We start from the raw sequence: 10,043 nt of genomic DNA, 5'->3' as shown, positions 1-10,043 counted from the left end.
ATCTCCGTGGGATTCAACCCTTACTCACGTAAGGTATTACTTGGACGACCCAATGCACTTGCTGGTTAGTTATGCGAAGTTGTGAAGATATGTTTAGACCATGGTTCTGTGCATCCATTTTTGGTGCCATCGCCAGGGAATCAATTTCGAACAATAATTCATATCCTGAGTAACAATTCTGCATACCAAGTTTTTGGCGCCGTTGCCGGGGATTGTTTGAGTTTGGACAACTGACGGTTCATCGTGTTGCTCAGATTAGGTAACTTTCTTTTTGTTTTCTTTTCAAAAAAAATTTTTCAAAAATCTTTCAAAAGTTTCTCCTTTGTTTTCGAAAAATTTTAAAACAAAAATGTTTTCAAAAATATATTTTTCTTCAGAATTTTTAAGAATGAATTCTAGTGTTTCATGAAGCATGTTGAAGCCTGGCTGGCTGTAAAGCCATGTCTAATTCTTTTGGATAGGGCATGCTAGGCTTGTCATGTCTGAGTTACATACTAAAGCTTGGCTGGCTATTAAGCCATGCCTCACCCTCAGATTGGAGCTTTAGACTAAAAAGCACAAGATTCCTGGAATTCATATAAAAATTTTGGAATCCTTATTTTCCTTTTTCAAATTTATTTTCGAAAAGTATAAAATAAAAATACAAAAAAATTAGAAAATCATAAAAATAAAAAAATATCTCATGTTTCTTGTTTGAGTCATGTGTCATGTTATAAGTTTGGTTTCAATTGCATATTCATCTTGCATTTTTCGAAAAATTCATGCATTCATAGTGTTCTTCATGATCTTCAAGTTGTTCTTGGTAAGTCTTCTTGTTTGATCTTTGCATTTGCATGTTTTGTGTCTTTTCTTGTTTTTCATATGCATTCCTAAATTTTTTATGTCTAAGCATTAAAGAATTCTAAGTTTGGTGTCTTGCATGTTTTCTTTGCATTAAAAATTTCTCAAAAATGTGTTCTTGATGTTCATCATGATCTTCATAGTGTTCTTGGTGTTCATCTTGACATTCATAGCATTCTTGCATGCATTCATTGTTTTGATCCATAACTTTCATGCATTGCATCATTTTTCTTGTTTTTCTCTCTCATCATAAAAATTCAAAAATCAAAAAAAAAATATCTTTCCCTTTTTCTCTCTTAAAATTTCGAAAATTAGATTTGACTTTTTAAAAAATTTTTAAAATCTAGTTATTTTTATGAGTCAAAATAAATTTTCAATTTAAAAAAATCTTATCTTTTTCAAAATCTTTTTCAAAAATCAAATCTTTTTTTCAATTTTTTTAGTTATTTTCGAGAATTTCAAAAATATTTTTCAAAAATCTTTTTCTTAATTTTACATCATATTTTCGAAAATAACATCATCAATTAATGTTTTGATTCAAAAATTTCAAGTTTGTTACTTACTTGTTAAGAAAGATTCAAACTTTAAGTTCTAGAATCATATCTTGTGATTTCTTGTGAACCAAGTCATTAATTGAGATTTTAAAAATCAAATCTTTTTCAAAAACTAATTTCTATCATATCTTTTCAAAAATATCTTCTTATCTTACCTTTTTCAAAAAAATGAATGCAAAATATCTTTTCTAACTTCCTAACTTCTTATCTTTTCAAAATTTGTTTCAACTAACTAACTAACTTTTTGTTTGTTTCTTACCTTTTTCAAAACTACCTAACTAACTCTCTCTCTCTAATTTTCGAAAAAAAACTTCCCTCTTTTTCAAAATTTCTTTTTAATTAGACAAATTATTTTATTTTTTTATTTGAATTTTCGAAAAAACTACTAACCTTTTTCAAAAACTATTTTCGAAAATTACTAACTCTTTTTCAAAAATTATTTTCGAAAATTCTCTCCTCCTCTCATCCCCTTCTATTTATTTATTCATCTACTAACACTTCTCTTCATCTCACATCTCTGCTCCTATCATCACCTTTGTGTTTGGATTCTTTATTCTTCTTCACCCTTATTCCTTTTCTTCTTCTACTAACAATAAGGAACCTCTTTACTGTGACATAGAGGATTTCTATTCTTTTCTTTTTCTCTTCTCTTTCTTATGAGCAGGGACAAAGAAAAAGGTATTCTTGTTGAAGCTGATCCAGAACCTGAAAGGACTCTGAAGAGAAAATTAAGAGAAGCTAAATTACAACAATCCAGAGACAACCTTATTGAAAATTTCGAACAAGTAAAGGAGATGGCAGCCGAACCCAACAACAATAATGCAAGGAGAATGCTTGGTGACTTTACTGCACCTAATTCCAATTTACATGGAAGAAGCATCTCCATTCCTACCATTGGAGCAAACAATTTTGAGCTGAAACCTCAGCTAGTTTCTCTGATGCAGCAGAACTGCAAGTTTCATGGACTTCCATCTGAAGATCCTTTTTAGTTCTTAACTGAATTTTTGCAGATCTGTGATACTGTTAAGACTAATGGAGTAGATCCTGAAGTCTACAGGCTCATGCTTTTCCCTTTTGCTGTAAGAGACAGAGCTAGAATATGGTTGGACTCTCAACCCAAAGACAGCCTGAACTCTTGGGATAAGCTGGTCACGACTTTCTTAGCCAAGTTCTTTCCTCCTCAAAAGCTGAGCAAGCTTAGAGCTGATGTTCAAACCTTCAGACAGAAAGAAGGTGAATCCCTCTATGAAGCTTGGGAAAGATACAAGCAGCTGACCAAAAAGTGTCCTTCTGACATGCTTTTAGAGTGGACCATCCTGGATATATTCTATGATGGTTTATCTGAGCTATCAAAGATGTCATTGGATACTTCTGCAGGTGGATCCATTCACCTAAAGAAAATACCTGCAGAAGCTCAAGAACTCATTGACATGGTTGCTAATAACCAGTTTATGTACACTTCTGAGAGGAATCCTGTGAGTAATGAATCCTGTGAGTAATGGAACGCCTATGAAGAAGGGAGTTCTTGAAATTGATACTCTGAATGCCATATTGGCTCAGAATAAAATATTGACTCAGCAAGTCAATATGATTTCTCAGAGTCTGAATGGAATGCAAGCTGCATCCAACAGTACTCAAGAGGCATCTTCTAAGGAAGAAGCTTATGATCTTGAGAACCCTGCAATAGCAGAGATAAAATACATGGGTGAACCATATGGAAACACCTATAATCCATCATGGAGAAATCACCCAAATCTCTCATGGAAGGATCAAAAGCCTCAATAAGGCTTTAATAATAGTGGAAGAAACAGGTTTAGCAATAGCAAGCCTTTTTCATCATCCACTCAGCAACAAACAGAGAATTCTGAGCAGAATCCATCTAGCTTAGCAAATTTAGTCTCTGATCTATCTAAGGCCACTGTGAGTTTCATGAATGAAACAAGGTCCTCCATTAGAAATTTGGAAGCACAAGTAGGCCAGCTGAGTAAAAGGATCACTGAAATCCCTCCTAGTACTCTCCCAAGCAATACAGAAGAAAATCCAAAAGGAGAGTGCAAGGCCATTGACATAACCAAAATGGCCGAACCCAAAGAGGGAGAGGAAGACGTGAATCCCAAGGAGGAAGACCTCCTGGGATGTCCAGTGATCAATAAGGACCTTCCCTTTCAGGAACCAAAGGACCCTGAGGCTCATCTAGAGACCATAGAGATTCCATTGAACCTCCTTATGCCATTCATGAGCTCTGATGAGTATTCCTCTTCTGAAGAAAATGAGGATGTTACTGAAGAGCAAGCTGCCAAGTTCCTTGGTGCAATCATGAAGCTAAATGCCAAATTATTTGGTATTGAGACTTGGGAAGATGAACCTCCCTTGTTCACCAATGAACTAAGTGATCTGGATCAACTGACATTGCCTCAGAAGAAACAGGATCCTGGAAAGTTCATAATACCTTGTACCATAGGCACCATGCTCTTTGAAAAGGCTCTGTGTGACCTTGGTTCAGGGATAAACCTCATGCCCCTCTCTGTAATAGAGAAACTGGGAATCTATGGGGTGCAAGCTGCTAAAATCTCATTAGAGATGGCAGACAATTCAAGAAAACAGGCTTATGGACAAGTAGAGGACGTGTTAGTAAAGGTTGAAGGCCTTTACATCCCTGCTGATTTCATAGTCCTGGATACTGGAAAGGAAGAGGATGAATCCATCATCCTAGGAAGACCTTTCCTAACCACAGTAAGAGCTGTGATTGATGTGGACAAAGGAGAATTGATCCTTCAATTAAATGAGGACAACCTTGTGTTTACAACTCAAGGATCTCTCTCTGCATCCATGGAGAGGAAGCATAAAAAGTTTCTCTTAGAGCAGAGTCAAACAAAGCCCCCACAGTCAAACTCTAAGTTTGGTGTTGGGAGGCCACAACCAAACTCTAAGTTTGGTGTCAAACCCCCATATCCAAACTCTAAGTTTGGTGTTGGGAGGTCTCAACAAAGCTCTGCACATCTGTGAGGCTCCATGAGAGCCCACTGTCAAGCTATTGACATTAAAGAAGCGCTTGTTGGGAGGCAACCCAATGTTTATTTATCTAATTTTATTTTTGTTTTTCATGTTTTCTTAGGTTCATGATCATGTGGAGTCACAAAATAAATGAAAAATTTAGAAACAGAATCAAAAACAGCCGAAGAAAAATCACACCCTGGAGGAAGCACCTGTCTGGCGTTCAACGCCAGAACAGAGCTTGGTTCTGGCGCTGAACGCTCAAAATGGGCAGTATCTGGATGCTGAACGCCCAAAATGGGCATCATCTGGGCACTGAATGCCAGAATTGCACCCTGGAGAGGAGCTGGCGCTGAACGCCCAGAACAAGCATGGTTCTGGCGTTCAACGCCAGAAATGGGCAACAAATGGGCATTGAACGCCCAAAATGGGCACCAACCTGGTGCTGAACGCCCAGAGTTGTGTGCAAGGGCATTTTACATGCCTAATTTGGTGCAAGGTTGTAAATCCTTGAATACCTCAGGATCTGTGGACCCCACAGGATCCCCACCTACCTCCACCCACTCTTCCCCATAAACCTACCCAATAAACTCCATCTACCTTCAAAATTCAAATCAATTTCCCACCCAAACCCACCCATATGGCCGAACCTTAACCCCCCTCCCTTCCCTATATAAAGCCCTCCATTCTTCCTCATTTTCACACAACACAACCCTCTCTTCTCTTCTTGGCCGAAACACACCTCCCCCCTCTTCTCCATCTTTTCTTCTTCTTCTTCATCTAATTCTTTCTTCTCTTGCTCGAGGGCGAGCAAAAATTCTAAGTTTGGTGAGGAAAAAGCATAAGCTTTTTATTTTTCCATTACTATTGATGGCACCTAAGACTGGAGAATCCTCTAGAAAAGGAAAAGGGAAGACAAAAGCTTCCACCTCCGAGTCATGGGAGATGGAAAGATTCATCTCCAAAGCTCATCAAAACCACTTCTATGATGTTGTGGCCAAGAAGAAGGTGATCCCTGAGGTCCCTTTCAAACTCAAAAGAAATGAGTATCCGGAGATCCGACATGAAATTCAAAGAAGAGGTTGGGAAGTTCTAACAAATCCCATCCAACAAGTCGGCATCCTAATGGTTCAAGAGTTCTATGCCAATGCATGGATCACCAAGAACCATGATCAAAGTAAGAACCCGGATCCAAAGAACTATGTTACAATGGTTCGGGGGAAATACTTGGATTTTAGTCCGGAAAATGTGAGGTTGGCGTTTAACATGCCTATGATGCAAGGAGATGAACGCCCCTACACTAGAAGGGTCAACTTTAATCAAAGGTTGGACCAAGTCCTCATGGACATATGTGTGGAAGGAGCTCAATGGAAGATTGACTCCAAAGGCAAGCCGGTTCAACTAAGAAGATTGGACCTCAAGCCTGTGGCTAGAGGATGGTTGGAGTTCATCCAACGCTCAATCATCCCCACTAGCAACCGATCTAAAGTTACTGTGGATCGGGCCATCATGATCCATAGCATCATGATTGGAGAAGAAGTAGAGGTTCATGAAGTCATCTCCCTTGAACTCTACAAAATAGCCGAAAAGCCCTCTCCTGGGGCAAGGCTAGCTTTTCCTCATCTTATTTGCCATCTATGTTACTCAGCTGGAGCTTTCATAGAAGGAGACATTCACATTGAGGAAGAGAAGCCCATCACTAAGAAAAAGATGGAGCAAGCAAGAGAGCCCATTCATGGAGCTCAAGAGGCGCAGGAAGCTCATCACCATGAGATCCCGGAGATGCCTCATATGCATTTTCTTCCACAAAACTATTGGGAGCAAATCAACACCTCCCTAGGAAAATTAAGTTCCAACATGGGACAACTAAGGGTGGAACATCAGGAGCACTCCATCATCCTTCATGAAATAAGAGAAGATCAAAAAGCAATGAGGGAGGAGCAACAAAGACAAGGAAGAGACATAGAAGAGCTCAAGGACATCATTGGTTCCTCAAGAAGGAAACGCCACCATCACTAAGGTGGACTCATTCCTTGTTCTTACATTCTCTGTTTTTCGCTTTCTCTATGTTAAAGTGCTTATCTATGTTTGTGTCTTCATTACATGATCATTAGTAGTTAGTAACTATGTCTTAAAGTTATGAATGTCCTATGAATCCATCACCTCTCTTAAATGAAAAATGTTTTAATTCAAAAGAACAAGAAGTACATGAGTTTCGAATTTATCCTTGAACTTAGTTTAATTATATTGATGTGGTGACAATGCTTCTTGTTTTCTGAATGTATGCTTGAACAGTGCATATGTCTTTTGAAGTTGTTGTTTACGAATGTTAAATATGTTGGCTCTTGAAAGAATGATGACAAGGAGACATGTTATTTGATAATCTGAAAAATCATAAAAATGATTCTTGTAGCAAGAAAGAGCAGAAAAGAACAAAGCTTGCAGAAAAAAAAATAGCGAAAAAAAAAGAGAGAAAAAGCAAGCAGAAAAAGCCAAAAGCTCTTAAAACCAAGAGGCAAGAGCAAAAAGCCAATAACCCTTAAAACCAAAAGGCAAGGGCAAATAAAAAGGATCCCAAGGCTTTGAGCATCAGTGGATAGGAGGGCCTAAAGGAACAAAATCCTGGCCTAAGCTGCTAAACCAAGCTGTCCCTAACCATGTGCTTGTGGCGTGAAGGTGTCAAGTGAAAACTTGAGACTGAGCGGTTAAAGTCAAGGTCCAAAGCAAAAAAAGAGTGTGCTTAAGAACCCTGGACACCTCTAATTGGGGACTTTAGCAAAGCTGAGTCACAATCTGAAAAGGTTCACCCAATTATGTGTCTGTGGCATTTATGTATCCGGTGGTAATACTGGAAAACAAAGTGCTTAGGGCCACGGCCAAAACTCATAAAATAGCTGTGTTCAAGAATCATCATACTGAACTAGGAGAATCAATAACACTATCGGAACTCTGAGCTCCTATAGATGCCAATCATTCTGAACCTCAATGGATAAAGTGAGATGCCAAAACTATTCAAGAGGCAAAAAGCTATAAGTCCCGCTCATTTAATTGGAGCTATGTTTCATTGATAGTTTGGAATTTATAGTATATTCTCTTCTTTTTATCCTATTTGATTTTCAGTTGCTTGGGGATAAGCAACAATTTAAGTTTGGTGTTGTGATGAGCGGATAATTTATACGCTTTTTGGCATTGCTTTTAGTATGTTTTTAGTAGAATCTAGTTACTTTTAGGGATGTTTTCATTAGTTTTTATGTTAAATTCACATTTCTGGACTTTACTATGAGTTTGTGTGTTTTTCTATGATTTCAGGTATTTTCTGGCTGAAATTGAGGGACTTGAGCAAAAATCAGATTCAGAGATTGAAGAAGGACTGCTGATGCTGTTGGATTCTGACCTCCCTGTACTCAAAATGGATTTTCTGGAAAGTAGACATCCAGGGCTTTCTAGAAATATATAATAGTTCATACTTTGCCCAAGTTTAGACGACACAAACTGGCGTTCAACGCCAGCTCTCTGCCCAATTCTAGCGTCCAGCGCCAGAAACAAGTTGCAAAGTGGAGTTCAACGCCCAAACTGGCACAAAAGCTGGCGTTCAACTCCAAGAATGACCTCTCCACGTGTAGACTTTAAGATCATCCCAAGCACACACCAAGTGGGCCCCGAAAGTGGATTTATGCATCAATTACTTACTTCTGTAAACCCTAGTGTCTAGTTTATTATAAATAGAACTTTTTATCATTGTATTCGCAGTCTTGGTTACTTCGGTTCCCCTCTGGGGCCGAGACCAACGAACTCCATTATCACTTATGTATTTTCAACGGTAGAGTTTCTACACTCCATAGATTAAGGTGTGGAGCTCTGCTGTTCCTCAAAGATTAATGCAAAGTACTACTGTTTTCTATTCAATTCATCTTATTTTGCTTCTAAGATATTCATCCGCACTTCAACCTGAATGTGATGAACGTGACAATCATCATCATTCCCTATGAACGCGTGCCTGACAACCACTTCCGTTCTACATTAGATTGAATGAGTATCTCTTAGATCTCTTAATCAGAATCTTCGTGGTATAAGCTAGATTGATGGCGACATTCCTGAGAGTCCGGAAAGTCTAAACCTTGTCCGTGGTATTCCGAGTAGGACTCTGGGATTGAATGACTGTGACGAACTCCAACTCGCGAGTGCTGGGCATAGTGACAGACGCAAAAGGATAGTAAATTCTATTCCAGTATGATCGAGAACCTCCAAGATGATTAGCCATGCAGTGACAGCGCATCGGACCATTTTCACAGAGAGGAATAGGATGCAACCAACAACAAGGGTGATGCCTCCAGACGATTAGCCGTGCTGTGACAGAGCATTTGGACCATTTTCCCGAGAGGATTGAAAGTAGCCATTGGCACCGGTGACATCCTTACACAAAGCCAGCCATAGAAAGGAGTAAGACTGATTGGATGAAGACAGCAGGAAAGCAAAGGTTCAGAGGAACGAATGCATCTCCATACGCTTATCTGAAATTCTCACCAATGATTTACATAAGTATTTCTATCCTTCTTTTATTACTAAATTTCGAAAACTACATAACTATTTTATATCCGCCTGACTGAGATTTACAAGGTGACCATAGCTTGCTTCATACCAACAATCTCCGTGGGATTCGACCCTTACTCACGTAAGGTATTACTTGGACGACCCAGTGCACTTGCTGGTTAGTTATGCGAAGTTGTGAAGATATGTTTAGACCATGGTTCTGTGCATCCATTTTTGGTGCCATCGCCAGGGAATCAATTTCGAACAATAATTCATAACCTGAGTAACAATTCTGCATACCACACTCCATCATCCTCCATGGAATTAGAGAGGACCAAAAGGCCATGAGAGAGGAGCAACAAAGGAAAGGAAGAGAAATAGAGGAGCTTAAGAACTCCATTGGTTCTTTAAGAGGAAGAAGAAGCCACCATCACTAAGGTGGACCCGTTCTTTAATCTTCTTGTTTATTTTCTTTTCTGTTTTTGGTTTTTATGCTTTATGTTTTGACTATGTTTGTGTCTTCATTACATGATCACTAGTGTTTAGTGTCTATGTCTTAAAGCTATGAATGTCCCATGAATCATTCACCTTTCTTAAATGAAAAATGTTTTTTGAAAAAGAAAAAGAAGTACATGAATTTTGAATTCTATCTTAAAATTAGTTTAATTATTTTGATGTGGTGGCAATACTTTTTGTTTTCTGAATGAATGCTTGAACAGTGCATATTTTTTATAGTGAAGTTTATGAATGTTAAAATTATTGGCTCTTGAAAGAATAATGGAAAAAAAGAGAAATGTTATTGATAATCTGAAAAATCATAAAATTGATTCTTTGAAGTAAGAAAAAGCAGTGAAAAACACAAAGCGTGCGGAAAAAAATATGCAAAAAATAAAGAAAAAGAAAGAAAAAGAAAAAGCAAGCAGAAAAAGCCAGTAACCCTTTAAACTAAAAGGCAAGGGTAAAAAGGATCCAAGGCTTTGAGCATTAATGGATAGGAGGGCCCAAAGGAATAAAATCCTGGCCTAAGCGGCTAAATCAAGCTGTCCCTAACCATGTGCTTGTGGCGTGAAGGTGTCAAGTGAAAAGCTTGAGACTGAGCTGTTAAAGTCGTGCTCCAAAGAAAAA

At 38.3% G+C, this 10,043-nt stretch overlaps 1 non-coding gene across 1 annotated transcript; it reads right to left on the bottom strand.

Annotated features, from left to right (window-relative positions):
- Positions 1 to 2,587: 2,587 nt before the first annotated feature.
- Positions 2,588 to 2,695, bottom strand: LOC112767839 (small nucleolar RNA R71). Its single transcript, XR_003185280.1, has one exon. It is a non-coding gene; the product is annotated as a small nucleolar RNA R71 (small nucleolar RNA).
- Positions 2,696 to 10,043: the final 7,348 nt, after the last annotated feature.

This window comes from Arachis hypogaea, chromosome 17 (genome assembly GCF_003086295.3).
Source record: "Arachis hypogaea cultivar Tifrunner chromosome 17, arahy.Tifrunner.gnm2.J5K5, whole genome shotgun sequence".
Taxonomy (NCBI): domain Eukaryota; kingdom Viridiplantae; phylum Streptophyta; class Magnoliopsida; order Fabales; family Fabaceae; genus Arachis; species Arachis hypogaea.
Note: the sequence above shows the minus strand (reverse complement) of the source record. Positions and strands in the feature narration are given on the sequence as shown.